The sequence below is a fragment of the Heterocephalus glaber genome, unplaced genomic scaffold (assembly GCF_053883595.1).
Source record: "Heterocephalus glaber isolate CG9 unplaced genomic scaffold, H.glaber_assembly_v1.0 deba00000621, whole genome shotgun sequence".
In the NCBI taxonomy this organism is placed as follows: domain Eukaryota; kingdom Metazoa; phylum Chordata; class Mammalia; order Rodentia; family Bathyergidae; genus Heterocephalus; species Heterocephalus glaber.
Window position 1 is genome coordinate 6813051 of NW_028258153.1, and position 14261 is coordinate 6827311.

At 44.4% G+C, this 14261-nt stretch overlaps 2 pseudogenes; one reads left to right on the plus strand and one right to left on the minus strand.

Moving 5' to 3' along the window:
* Nucleotides 1-606: 606 nt before the first annotated feature.
* Nucleotides 607-2119, minus strand: LOC101700258 (phosphatidylinositol 3-kinase regulatory subunit gamma pseudogene; annotated as a pseudogene).
* A 3323-nt stretch (nucleotides 2120-5442) lies between these two features.
* On the plus strand, nucleotides 5443-5986 carry LOC101700625 (jupiter microtubule associated homolog 2 pseudogene; annotated as a pseudogene).
* The last annotated feature ends 8275 nt before the right edge of the window (nucleotides 5987-14261 follow it).

Here is a 14261-nt window from a genome sequence, read left to right on the forward strand (position 1 = left end):
AATGGTTATTGCAGAATTTCACTCTCTTAAAAAAAAAAAAAAAGACAAAAAAAGACAGAGTCTCACTCCTTGAACTCATGATCCTCCTGTCCCAGCCTCCCAAGTGCTGGGATTACCCACATGTGCTACCACAATCAACTGCTTTCTATTAAAGGGAAAACAAGCTTTAAAAAATAAAAAGTCATAAAATTATCTTAAGGAAAATACGCTCATACTTTCCATCACTACCTCAACAGACTAGTGTTCCATTTTAAACTTTAAATACAGTTTCTCTTCTAAAGTAAAAACAGTTCTATTTTTTTTGGTACCGGGGATCAAACTCAGGACCTTGTGCTTGCGAGGCAAAAGTCAGCACCACTGAGCTAAATCCCAGGCCCCAAAACAGTTCTTTTTAATCAAGCCGTCCTAGTCTGACAATGGAACTTGGTTTAGGCATACAGGAAACTACTAAAGAATTAAGCGGATTTTTTTTTTTCAGTTTAAGTTCTCCCAGATATCTGAAATCTAACATCAACAATTGCAGGGTCTAACTTATTTAACATATAAATTTGAATCCCTAAGATAATTTTAGATACCATTTTTCCTAAAACATTTTCCCCAAAGAACTTACACCACAGAGCAGGCATAGCATCCTTTCTTGCTACTCTCACTACTTAAGAATGCACCATCAGGTTTCCCAAAAAGCAAGTCCTCTGCTTTTACTCGATTGATATCCTCAACAAACCAGGTTTTCTCATCATAATGTGGCAGGTTTCCTTCTTCTTCACTGATAAAATAGGTCTCATCAGCATCCTCATTCTTGATTCCAAGCCATGCATTCAGGCGCTTCTGTCTCACTCCTTTGTGATTGAACCATATAAAGATGCTGATCTTGAATCTTTCGCAGCTGGATCAGGTCAGGTTTGATACTATTCATTTTTAAAATCTATTTCTTGTTTGTCCAAAGCTTGTTTCTCCAAATCCTGCTCCAGAAGCATTTTGCTATCATGAATCTCACCCAGACGTGATTTCAGTTTATCATAATTCATCATAATTCGTTCAATCTCCTTTTCATTCCCCTCTCTGCGAAATCACTCAATATAGTCTTCGCTATGTTGTTATTGTGTGTGACATTGTTCCTCAAATATTTCAATTGTTTCATTAAAAGCTGCAATTGCAGTTCTATTCATCTGTGTTTCCTGAGATGTTCTGGTACATTCTTCATGTAGCCTATCATATTCTTTGCTCTTTTCCTGATAACTGAGAGTAATACTCCTGTAGTTTTTTACCTACTGCATAAATGTTATCTTCTTTTACCAACTGATCCTATTGGTACCTGGACGCTGAGTGCATCAGCTTCACATCAGGCTTGGGATTGTACTGAGAAAGAGATTCATAATGATAGTGGTAAATGAGCTCCACCACAGAATTAAATGTCAGAGGATCAGAAAAGCCATGTTTACCATCCCAATGATAGGTCTTTATTAACTTGTTGCTGCCTCCCTTCCTCAAAGTCAAAGTGTAATTTCCCTGCAATTGTGTTGAGGCATCAAGGAGCAAGAAGGTACCAGCTGGTATGTCCCATAATTTGTCATTTAGGTCCTCCCTGGAAATACCCTCCCAGTACCATTCTGCATCTTGAAGAGGAATGGAACTGTCCTTCATTCCATTGGTAGTTGCTGGAATCATTGGCTTAGGTGGCTTTGGTGGAAGAGCTGAGCCACTCTCTGGTTCTCTCCAGAGCAGGTAGGCATTTCTTAGAGAGGCATTTGTAGTTCCTCTGCGTTTCCCACCCAAGGACTTCTAACCTCTTCAGGTGTGATTTCTTCCATTTGTTATGTAGGCTGATTGTTAATTGTAGTGGTTGTTAGTTCTTTGTAATATTTGATTGTGAATTCATCTTTTGAAGAGCATTTTCCCCCATGAGAATCTTGCCTGTGTCCTGATTATGAAGAAGTATCCACACGGACAGTTTCATTGGTGTTCTTACTGAAATCCGACTGGGTCATTTGGTTCAGAGCATTTTTTTATTGCTGTTTCTTGGTCCCTGGTTTCCACAACATTCGAAATGACACCACCATAATGATTCTACTGGGGTTTGGGATTCTGGAAGACCCTCAGAAGGCCCACTTTCTCTCATGGTCTGCAGCAGGCACCTGGCTTGGGGTCCTGTCTCAGTGTTGGTGGGTGCTTTCCTATTCCCATTCAAGTACTGGCCAGTTCCTTCCTAGTTCCTTACTTTCAGCAGGGAATCAAGGTGCAGTCCTCTGGTGCATGTGGAACTGGTAGACTCATTGATACTACCATTCTTATCAAGGTGCTTTCTGACCTCCCAACTTCAACTTCTACTCAATGTTAAGTCTGTACGTCTCTAAGTTCCCTCTTTAGTTCTGCTCCCTAGGGATTTCTTTCTCTTGTTTTTATTTTATTTTACTTCATTTCCAGACAGTGTCTCACTATGTAGTTCAGGCTGGCCTTGAACTAACTTAACTATGTAGACCGGGATGGCCTAGATGGTGCGTCTCCTGCCTCAGCTTTCTGAATGCTGGGATTATGAGGGTGCACCACCATGCCTGGCTGTGTTGCTTTTGACTGTAGATATTTATTTAAAATGTTAAAAATGTATGTTATCCAGTAGGGTGTGTGTGTGTGTGACGGTGTGTTATTGCTTCTCATGTACTTAAATCTAACTTAATGATTGGAAATCAATAAAAATTGAAACAACACATAAAATGAAAGACAGAGGACAGAGTTTTCCTTCTCATTCTTTATTTCCTTTCCTTACAGCTAAGCTTTGTTGAGACTTTCTCCTTGTGAATTTTCCCAGCACCTCAACCCCCACACAAAGTCAAGTTGAAGGATACACCCATCCGTTTTCTAGGTAACTCAGTGTGTACATGTACGTTACACGCACATGTGTACATGTGTGCTGGGGGATGAATGACTCCACATTATCTCAGAAATATCACACATTTCTTCTGGATCAGCTCAAATCATGGAGGTGGAAGAAGCAAGATTTAGAAGGTAAGTGGGGAGGAGCCTGTGATGAAATCCAGTCATTTCCGACATGGGAAGGAATCATGTTGCCCAACAGAAACCAAAGTGGCCACATCCGCACCTCTCCCTTAGTCCCTTCTGTAAACAAGGTTGTCTTCCTGAAAGAGCTGGGTCTGCTCCAGTTTTGATGGTATTGAGGGGGTGGGGAGATTCAGCACATCTCAGGCTAAGGAACATGCAAAGCAGGAATCCCTACTTTGCCAGCATCTTTGGGCATCCCTCTCAGCTGGGACCCTGACAGTATGCAGCTTTTCCTGTCCCCTGTGCACGTTCCCACATGTTAATAAGCAAGAGGCAAAGGATCAGCCCTCTGCTTATGGAACAAACACCTTTGCTCTTTGGGCCGGGGATTTAGCTCAGTGGGTTCGCTGCCTGCTGCACAAGCGCAAGGACCCGAGTTCGATCCCTGGTACCAACAAAACAAAACAAGACATCTTTGCTCTAAGCCCTTGAAATAAAGTCACGCACTATAGAAATGAAATTTAGGGGGACAAAGAAAACTTATGAATGGAGCTCATGTGGGGAGTTCATGAAATTCCATCTAAGGAGATGAGAACAAAGACCCTGATTCGGGGGTCTTACTGTACCACTAGCTGAGCCTGAAGATTTGGAAATTGCTTCTCATTGAATAAAAGAGAAAGAAAAGGAAGACTATCTGTGTTGCTTGAAAATTCACTTAAACTTTCAGAACCCCAGTTTCCTCTTCCATGAAATTAGATCTGATTAGGTGACTTTCTCTGTAGCTCTAAGAAGATGAGATGTCCTAAATCTTAGGGTTCACTGAGAGGTACAAATAGCACAATATCACTCTGTGAACTTGATAAGTGATGTCTGTCTTTGATTAGATCCACTGTCAGGAGCCAGGTGCTCCAGAGAGGCCAGTTCTTGGTATGAGCTTTCCAGGCAGATCTGATGTGAGGTGCCTCTGTGAGGCCTTTCCTCTGCTTTCTCTCCCTGAACTCCTCCAATCCCATCCTTTCTGGCCTGTCAGAAATTCCTTCCTTTAAGAGGGTCCTTGGAAAAGGACAATTGCCTCTGGGTTGGGAGAACAGTTTTACTTTATTCATCAAGAGTAGAATGAGAATCATTCTCTTGTAGAGAAGACCTTCCTTCCCTGAGTCTTCAAGGTCACGAGCACATTGTCCCACAGACTGTGGAATACCATAGTGTAACAGGCAGCCTCCCCTCTTGCTGCCAGTGAGTGGATGCTTACCTACCTGGCCTTACTTGGGATTTCAGAACAACTTCTTAGACTCATCAGACACATAATATGTTTATGGGATATAGCACTACAATTTGATACATATTTACAAGGTGTAATGATCAATTCATTTGTTAAGCTTTCCGTAAGAGAGAGGGGGTGGGGGGAGGGAAGGAGAGAGGGAGAGAGGGAGAGAGGGAGAGAGGGAGAGAGGGAGAGAGGGAGAGAGGGAGAGAGGGAGAGAGGGAGAGAGGGAGAGGGAGAGAGGGAGAGAGGGAGAGAGGGAGAGGGAGGGAGGAAGGGAGGGAGAGAAAGAGAGAGAGGGAGGGAGAGAAAGAGAGAGAGAGAGGGAGGGAGGGAGGGAGGGAGAGAAAGAGAATTCTGAGGGTTTGGGGAAGGGGAGAGCAAATATTTATTGGAAGGGACCCAAAGATAGGCTGCTTTTGGCAGTTTTGTGAAAGGGTCACTTTCATCCCTGAGTTCTATTTTAGCTTCTACAACATAAGGAGGACCTTTATGTCAATCTTTTATTAACAGATTTTAATAATAGTTATCATTTGCTGGAAATTAAAGACTTACCATGTGCCAAGTAATGTGAAAGCACCTTTTAGGTGAATGATTATTTTATGTAATGTTTGCTGAGACTTTATGGAATTATTATTATCTTCATTTTACAAAAGGAGGAAGTAAGGCTAAAGAGACTGAGAGCCTTACCCAAGGTAGCACAGCAGCAGGTAAGTGGCAAAAGTGGTTCAGTCCAGGACTAGCTGCCTTCAGAGCTGAGATTCTGACTGGTGACATATGGAGAAGCCCTGTGGTGGGGACAGCCACAGGTGGCATTGAATCAGGCCCCAGCTTGGTCTCTCCTGACTCACTGCATGACCTGAGCAAGGTATTTAGCTTCTCTGAACCCCGAACTCCTTGGAGGATGGCAACATTAGAAGCATGCTGTCAGGGTTCAAAGTGATGTATGCCTTGGACATCTGCTGCATCCTTCAATGACAGACATTATTTACTGTTGCAGAGAAGACTTGGGAAGGTGATCTAGGTGAAGACTGAATGCGTGTCCCCACATCTCCTTGCTAATGTTGCTGCTTCGTGCACTCTGTTACAGGACAGGTTGCTAATAGAAGAGTGGGCCTACATCTCTGCCAAAGGATCAGATTGCTTTGAGATGAAAAGACAAAGCTTGAGAGGCCTCGGAGGGCGAGGCCAGCCAGGCAGGGTCCAGAGGTATGAAACCTCCAGGAGGAGAACTGAGCAATCTTTTGGGAAGTCTGGAAGAAGCTGTTTCTTCAAACAGGCCTAATAGGATGGCATCTAATATTTTTGGACCAATTGAAGAACCTCAGGACATACCCAAGAGGACAAATCCCCCAGGAGGGAAAAGAAGTGGAATCTTTGATGAATGCACTCCAGTGTAGAAGGACAGCATCTGAATCCACCTGGTGGGAAGACTAGTGACAGCTTTGGTCCCCTGGTCACTGTGATTTCCCCGTTGTCACAGCCAAACAAACCCAAGGACCACATTTTTGTGTGTGAAGGAGAAGATTAGACCTTAGAGCTGCAGCAAGCACCTCACCGTGAGAAGAGCTGGGCACAAAGGGCAGCTCAGGAGAAGTGGACCGCACCAAGGAGCCGGAGCACACGCCCACAGTCCACTTCCAGGAGCCCAAGCTGGGGCCATCGCTTTGCTCTCATAACAAAGTCCCGAACCCACCAGGAGGCAAATCCAGCATCTCCTACTAAGAAGGGCGCCTGCCTCACCTATAGCCAGATCAGAAACTCGAGATAGGGTATCAGATGTTCTCATCTTCTAGAGCCCAAAAGAGTGGGGCAGGAGGCTCTGTGTATGTGCTAGGCTGGCTGCTCGCAGCCTCTCCTGCTCCCCTGAGAGCTGGACTGAGGCCTGTGCCTCCCCAGGTGTCAGGGACACATCTGCAGGGGAACAGCGCAACTTCTATGGGGTCTTCCCATTTGTCATTGCTTTGGAGCAGAACTTTAAAATGGATGAGGGCAGAGAGGCGCTGCAGGGCAGCAGGAGGCTTGGCAGGTTTTTCCAGTTCTTGTATCTGTGGTTTGCCTACTGACTGGGCATTTTAAGTACTTTGGAAAGAAAACCTTGAAACCTGTCCATTTCTGTGGGATGGAGGAGGGGAGCGTGAGCAGAAACATTGAGAAGGCGGTGGAGTCTCCATAAACACAACCCTTTGTATCCTAACGCTACCTGTCACCAGAATGGCTCCCACTTCTGAAATTACTGCTGAATTCCAATATTTCCTTTTCATTTTAATTCCATTGCATTTTCCTGCAGTCTTGGTGGCTCTTCCTTAGCAGCTGTCAACAGTACTGAGCAGTCATCTTCAGTACGGTGCTCTGTGAAGGTTTTTGTGTCCTTATCCTCTGAATTGCACAGTTCCTGGATCTAATACCCTGGCCAGCTCTCACGCAGCAGCCCGCCTTTCTCTATGGAGACTCACTGTGGTCCGTGACATGCCAGGTTTGCTTGTGTGGTTCCTGTTTTTCCTGTCATCGACCTTAAGTGTAGGCCTTTGTTTCTCATGATGATGCGGAGTTCCTCTGCCAAACACAGCTCTTCTTACGTGTGAGGCTCACAGGCTGCTGCAGGACTTAGAATATTCTTGGTTACATCGGAGCACTGGGCTTATTTGAACTCTTCCTGGGTCTCACTTGTTTCTGTATTTGATGGACGGGAAGAAGACATGCTCGAGAACCTTGGGTTTTTAGGTTGATTTCTTTAATAATATATAAAAAAGCTGTTTTCTAAGAATCAACTTCACATAAATGCCTATTGGCTCCATTTCTGACACTTGCAGAAAAAAAATCCCTTGCTCAGCCACACCAGAGACAAAGAAGAGCTGCTTGGGCCACCTTTAGAAAGCTTTGCAGAGCCTCTGGGTTGTATTCACAAACAATGCTCCTTAGGCCCGGATATTTAGTTTGGCACCAGGGTCACCACTGCATTTGTGAAGATACCGGGCTAGCAGGAGTCATGTTGCTTCATTTGTCAGTCAGAGGTAACCCTGCAGGGGCCACAGCCTCAGTTCCCTGCTTCCTTTATGATGACAGGAGAGGAACTGTGGGTGCAGCTACTGCTTTTCGGGCCTGCTCACACCAGGTGCTAGAAACTGCACCATTATTAAACTTTGGAAAAGCAACAGCTCTGTACAGTCACACTCACATTGGCTTAGTTGTTTTTAAGTACTGTGGCAGCTCCTCACCAAGCTCTACTTCCTGTTTCTGGTTCACTGAGGGGTGTGCATATGGCTATGTCAACCAGAGTTTCCTGCTTCAGGTTCCCTGCAGACTTTGGAGCCAAGAGATCGGAATTCCACCTGGCTTCATAAGAACTCAAATGGTTGTGGTTCGAAGTCATTTATAAGAATGGAATTCAAGGCATTAGTGTTTTCCTGCCTTTTTATTTATTTGTTTTTAAGTCTTTAGTGATGCTTAGCTTTGCAAGCCCAAATGCACTAACTTGTTTAATTTATAAGGAAGGATTCCAGTGATAAAAATGGACACAATTTGTGACTGTATTTTCTTAACAAGAAAATGGCTTGTGAACTCCAATTTGGAATGCTGGGAAGAAATGTGACAGTGGTGTACTGTTATTGCCCAGTTTGAGGGAGGCCCCTGTTTTCAACCACTGCCAAGGATTTCTGGGTGGGAGTGGGGAATGCGACCTACAGTGTGGCCCCTGGGCAGCAGAGCACCCCACCTTGCTCCTGTGTCTGTCTTGCCTTGTCCTCCTCTAAGCTTGGGGCCTGGGGAGTGCACTCAGTGCTGGGAGCAGAGGTGGCCCTGCCCAGGTGAGCTCAGTGGTGTGGTTGTCATTTGCATTAGCAAGATACATCCTGTTCTCAGCCTCCACACTACATTGAGAAGTTACTAATCTCTGCATTTTTATTAAGCCTTAAAACTTCTTTTAAAGTGCATTTGGTGCCAACATTTTCCTAGAGCTGTAGCAAAGCAAGAAACCTGTTCTCACATTGCAATGTAATTTTGATAGGAAGCTTTTATGATGTTACAAGGCACAATCGGATATAAGTTATATTAAATTTAATAATTATGGAAAAAAGAAAAGACAAAGCTTAGGAAGGGATAAAGTTTCCTGTCTCATGTTCCTGTCACACCTGCCTTCTCTCTTTTGGCTAGTTCCTTGGCACACAAGCCTGCCACAGGAGGGGTCTCATGACAGCCCTCCCTCGACCCCACATCCTGCCGGCACTGGCCCAGCTTGTCTGCTCTACTTTGCAGCCCTGCTCTGAGTCCCATGGACAGGGATTAGTTTAGCAGAGTCTCAGTATGAACTTCACCTGGGCCCACCTGGGCTTCATAGGAGCCTGACACTCCTGAAAGGAGGGGTCTTTAGGGGCAAATCCATTTCTGGCTACTCAGAGTGAGGCCCAGAGGCCTGTGATGGCTCAGAGTTGGTGGTACAGGGGTTGGGTGCTGTGGCTAAGGCCGCTCAGGGGGAGGGAGATGGGGCTGGGAGCACAAGTGATAGATGCCAGGCGGGCTGGGCAGTGCACGGAACAGTGTCAGGGAACCTGGCCTTTCCCCACTCTTGGTGCCAGGCTGGAAGCGGCCGGGGGTGCAGGCCAGCTTGGCAAGAGGCCTCAGGCAGCTTAGGGGCAGAAAGAGGGGGATGGGGTCCTGGAGGTTTCCTGAGGTTCTGAGTCACAGGCTTGTGTCCTGGATGTATGTATACAGACTGTAGACAGAGTCAGAGCAAACGAAACAAAATGAAACACCTAAAAAGCAAGAAAAAGAAAAAAGGAAAAAGACTTTATGTTCTAGAGAAGTTTTAGGATCCCAGTAAAATTGAGAGGAAAACCTTCCAGCCTTTTCCATGAAGCATTTTGTTTTCAGTGTTATAAAGTCACCATGTCACGGTAGCACCAGGTCTTGTCACTACCATTTAGATTATTCCTATTTAATATAATGCAGTTTATGTGCGATGGTGTTTCACTTTTCCTTGCCTATTCTTCCTACTTTGAAATTTTCTCAGACTTTCTTCTGGCCTCGGTTATTTCTGTCCTTTCCCTCTCCAGCTTCTTGAGCCCAGAATCAATTTCTCTCTCTCTCTCTGTCTCTCTCTCTCTCCTCTCTCTCATCTCTCTCACCTAGTTATGTCTCCCACCTCTCTAAGGCTGATGGATGGGGAAGTTCCTCAGCAATTTGATGCCTTCCAACATCTGTACCTGCTCCACTCCCCCTTGTCTTTTCTCTGGGTCCAGGCCAGGAACAACCTTCTCTTCCTTCTGATCAGGTAATTCCTTGTCTAGCTCCACCCCCTGTGCTGTGTGGACTTCACTCTTTTTTGGTACTCATGTCAGCCTTTCCTGGTCTTCTGGCTCCTTCCCTCAAGTCTATATATGGCCTTTCCGGACAGCATTTCCTCTCAGTAGCGTTTGACACTATTTATGTCATTTCTTCATTTCTTTTTTTAAAAATTACTGAGCAACATTTATGTCATGTCCTCTTGCTGTAACCCAAGGGGCAACAGGAACAAAATGTACTAATTCTTGCCCTGCTAGAGTTCAAATTCTCGTTTCTCATCTCTCTTTTTTTTAACCACAAATAACCAGGTTCAGTGTATAAAAATGAGGAGATTTAATGGGGCATCATGGGGCAAGGCTGTAATCCTGGTACTTGGGAGACTGAAGCAAGAGGGTAGTGAGTCTGAGGCAACCCTGGACTACACAGTGAATTCAAGGACAACTTGAGTTACACAGTGAGACCCTGTCTCAAAAAAAAAAAAGAGAGAGAGAATTTATCGCATAAAAATTATCTTGTATAAAAATTAGAAAATTTGGATAAGCTGAAGGAGACAATAAAAGAGAGTAGACAAGACTTAGAGAAATCACTATTAACAGGTAGCTGTGCAACCTTTCATAACTTGTACTACACATATTACACTTTTTAAATGAAAGTTTTAGTTTTAATTTTAATTAATTTATTTTTTGAGACAAGGTCTCACTATGTAGCCCAGACTGGCCTGGAACTTGTGGTGTTCTGCCTCAGCTTCCTGGGTGCTGGGGTTGCGGGTGTGGGATTCCATGTCTGGCTCAACATGTAACACTCTAAATGAAACAAAATGAGAGGATGTTATTTCAGAGCCTGATTTGTTTTTCTCACAATATAAACTGTTTTGCTGTAATCCTATATGGTATTCCTAAGAAATTTTGCTGTACCAAAATTGTCTTAACAGGGAGAAAAAGGGTCACAATCAAGACAGCTCAAAGTTTTGAAAATAGTTGTCTGTGGCAATAAAGCCCTAAACATCACTGAGTGAATCCAGAATTGATTATATCCACTTTTTGGGCAAAACAATGGCTGTCTTTTTTTTCTTCTTTCTTTCAGTAGTGGGGATTGAACCCAGAGCCTCATGCGTGCTAGACGAGCACTGTGCCACTGAGCCACATTTGCAGCGTGAGTAGTTCTCGCTCTTGTCATTTCTGGTGACTGCGGACACCTATCACCTTTATTCTCCTCATGCTGAAGAATGAATGTGCCAAGAGCCAGCACGATTTTTACCTCCTGGTGCCCAAGGAGCCCAGTTCCTGCTTTGACTTTGTTATAATGAACAGCAGCCCTTGCCACTTTTCTTATATCCGGCTCATGCTGAAGAAGAAATGTCTGCTTATGCAGAAACCTTTTCCCATTCCTAAATATCCATCTACGGCTCCCCTTAGGGCAGTGCAGGATTCCACTCTCTAGATGGACCACATACCATTTAACCAATCAACATTTTTTTCTTTTTGGTGGTTCCATTGATTGAACCCATGCCTTACACACTAGGCTACATCTTCAGCCTCTTTATTTTTTATTTTGAGATAGGGTTTTGTTAAGTCACTATGTTGCCCAGATTGAGTTCAAACCCATGATCCTACTGCCTCACCCTCCCAGAGCTTTGAGATTACAGGCATGCGCCACCACGTTCAGTTTAACCAGTCTAGTCTTGCAAACACTGCTGCAAGAAACATTTTTGCCCCTAAAACTTCATGAAAAACCTTGGTCACTTCACTAGGACAAATATTGTATTTCGATGTAAAATCTGGGTGAAAGGTAGTACATTTTAGGTTTTGGATATATATTACCAAATTCATTCATTCACAAGATATTTCATGACGGCTGTTTCCCTGGGCCTGGAGCAGGTGCTGGAGGTACAGCAGTGATCCAAGCAGATATGGGCTCTGTCCTTCTCGGGCTTACATTCTGGTCACAGCAGACAAATAAGCTTAAGTGTAAGATCAAGCCATAATTAGTGTTTTGAACAAAACAGAGTGAAGGTGTGGGAGGTGAGGGGTGCTAGTGTAATTGAGGTGGCAAGGGAAAGCTTCAATATTAGGTGAACTTTGAGCAGAGACCTGAAAGAAGTGAAATATCTGCTGGAAGGTCATTCCAGGCAGAAGGGATAGCAAGTGCAAAGGCCCCGAGGCAGCACTATTCTTGGCATGTTTCCAAATGAGAAGGTGGCAGGGGTAGCTGGAGGGCAGGAATGATTTTGAAGGAGGTGATGATAGACAGGGAGCTGTGGGTCAGGTTGGGTTGGGCCACAGCAGCCAAGAGCGCAGGACTGGGAGCAAAGTTTCCATCAATCTGACTGCAGGAAGAGTGGCAACTGCCACCATTCTGAAAAGAGATGTTGGTGTCTTGGTGAAGAGCCCCTGGAGGAGCCAGTGATGGAGGGTGGTCTGACCTCCATTCCCACCGGTAGCCTATGTCAGCACAATGTTCTCATTTGCCACATTTCCTCCTTCTTGCACTTCCATTTCCTCTGGGCCTTTGCTTTCTTCCTGCATTCTTGGCTTCTTTCAGTCTTTTTGGGGGCCCCCTCTTCCTCTTTCAGTCCCTTGAATGCTGACGTTCTCCAAGAGTCTAATCGCTTCTCTTTCTGTCCTTTCTCTATTTTCCAGTTTCCCTGAGGATGTCATCTCCTTTGGTGGCTCTGGTTCTCAACGAGTAAGGTTCCCCTGAAATGTGTTTCTAGGCTAGCCAAACTTCCCTGGGCTCCTGGAGCTGGATGCCCCAATGCACATTGCCATGTCCACTTGTAGCCTCATTGTGAGTCCAAAATTGGGTCACCCGTATCTGTAATATGGTCTTTGCTTTGGCCATACCGGATTCCTCAGATTGCCCCAGACATAGCATGCCAGGTGCCTCGGTCTAGACTTCTTTGGTTGTATGTGACAGAAAGAACCCTGCTTTCATGAGGCAAAAGCCAGAAGAGATGTAGAAGAAGGATCTGAGTATCTGATATCTGAGATCTTAGTATCTGATAGACCCAAAGATCATAAAATTCCAAGAGACACTCGGAGCAGGAAGGTGGCTCCTTTCTCAGGCTTTCTCTTAAGAACTACTGAGTCCTCATCTCTACTACATTTAGCAGGCCCATCCTGCTCTTCTTCAGGCTCACTAGTATTGCCTGACTTTTTCTGCTCACAGACACGGCTCATGTTTACATCACCCAGATCAAATGAAAAGTCCACATAGCAGCTCAGTCTCCCATTTCCAGGAAACAGCTCTGCTTGGCTAGGTAGGCCAGGGAGGTGGCATCAGGTAGAAAAAAGCACAGCTTGAATGATAGCCCTAAAAAATTCTCTAAACTTGCTATGCTGAGCCTTTGCAATACCATTTCCAGCACTGTATACCCTTCCCTGCATTTTCACTGGGCTCAATTCTGTTCATGCCTCAAGAGTTAGCTCAAGGGTTAGGCTCCCTGAAATCCATCACTGCCTTTGTATGACAGGCAAGTTGATGACAGCTAGGTACATGCTGTATTAACACCACAGCTAGGAACTAGAGTGAACTTTGAACTTTATTAAATCAAAATTTCTGTGCATAAAATTTAGTTCAAATCACTATATCTGTGAAGTCAAAACAACACCAAAGATTTAAATTGATATTAATTGCTAGTATTGATTAGAACTTACCATATTTTAGGTATTGGGCCAAGTGCATTAGCTAATGTAATCACTGAAACTACTGTAGGAAGTTTGTTCTTTAGTCAGTTTTGGGATGAGGGTGTTACTGAGAGTTGAAGCCAAGGCCTTCCACAAAGCTACATCCTCAGTTCCCTTTTTCATTTTGTATTTGGAGACAGGCTCTCACCAATTTGCTAAGTTACCCAGAAGGGGCTTGAACTTGCATCAGCCTCCCAGGGTGCTGGAATTACAGCCAGGCACCGACCATCACGCTTGGCTAACAAGCATTTAAAAAAAAAATTTTATTTATTTATTTATTTATTTATTTATTTATTGGTATTGGGCATCGAACTCAGGACCTTGCGCTTTTGAGGCAGGGGGCAGAACTACTGAGCTAAATCCCTGGCTACAGGCATTTTCTAAATGGTTGTGAGGGCTGAGCATGGTGGTGCATTCCTGTAATCCCAGCACTAGGGAGGCTAAGGCAAGAAGATCCCCATGAGTTTGAGGCCAGTCTGAACTACACTGTGAGTTCAAGGACAGCCTGAACTAGTGAGACCCTAACTCAAAAAGAAAAAAAAAAGATGGTGGGGTGGACATTTTACAACACTGGGTATTGAAATCCCAATGTCCTTTGTAAAACTGAGTTGGTGCACAGCCACAGCACGCATTCATTTATCTATTGCCTGTGGCTCTTGCTTTGTAGTAATAGAGGTAAACAAACGGTTGACCAACCAGTGTTCAAAGTCTAAAATATTTACTCTCTGGCTCTTTACAGCAAAAGATGACTCCCCCACACACACATTCCCATATAGAGGAGAGTAAATTCCTCCCAGCCCAAAGCCTCTCCCAGCCCATCATTTTTGACAAAGCCCTTGCAAGTTCCTTCTAGAAGCACAGAGATCCCCCCATACACCCCTTTCACACAGTAGTTAGGATACCATGCATACAGCTCTGCATTTCCCCTCTTTTCATTTAACGTATTTTGGAGATAGTGTAATTTTTTTCTTTTTTTTGAAACAGGGTCTTGCTATTTAGTCCACTTGATCTTATATGTAGCCAAAACTGGCCTA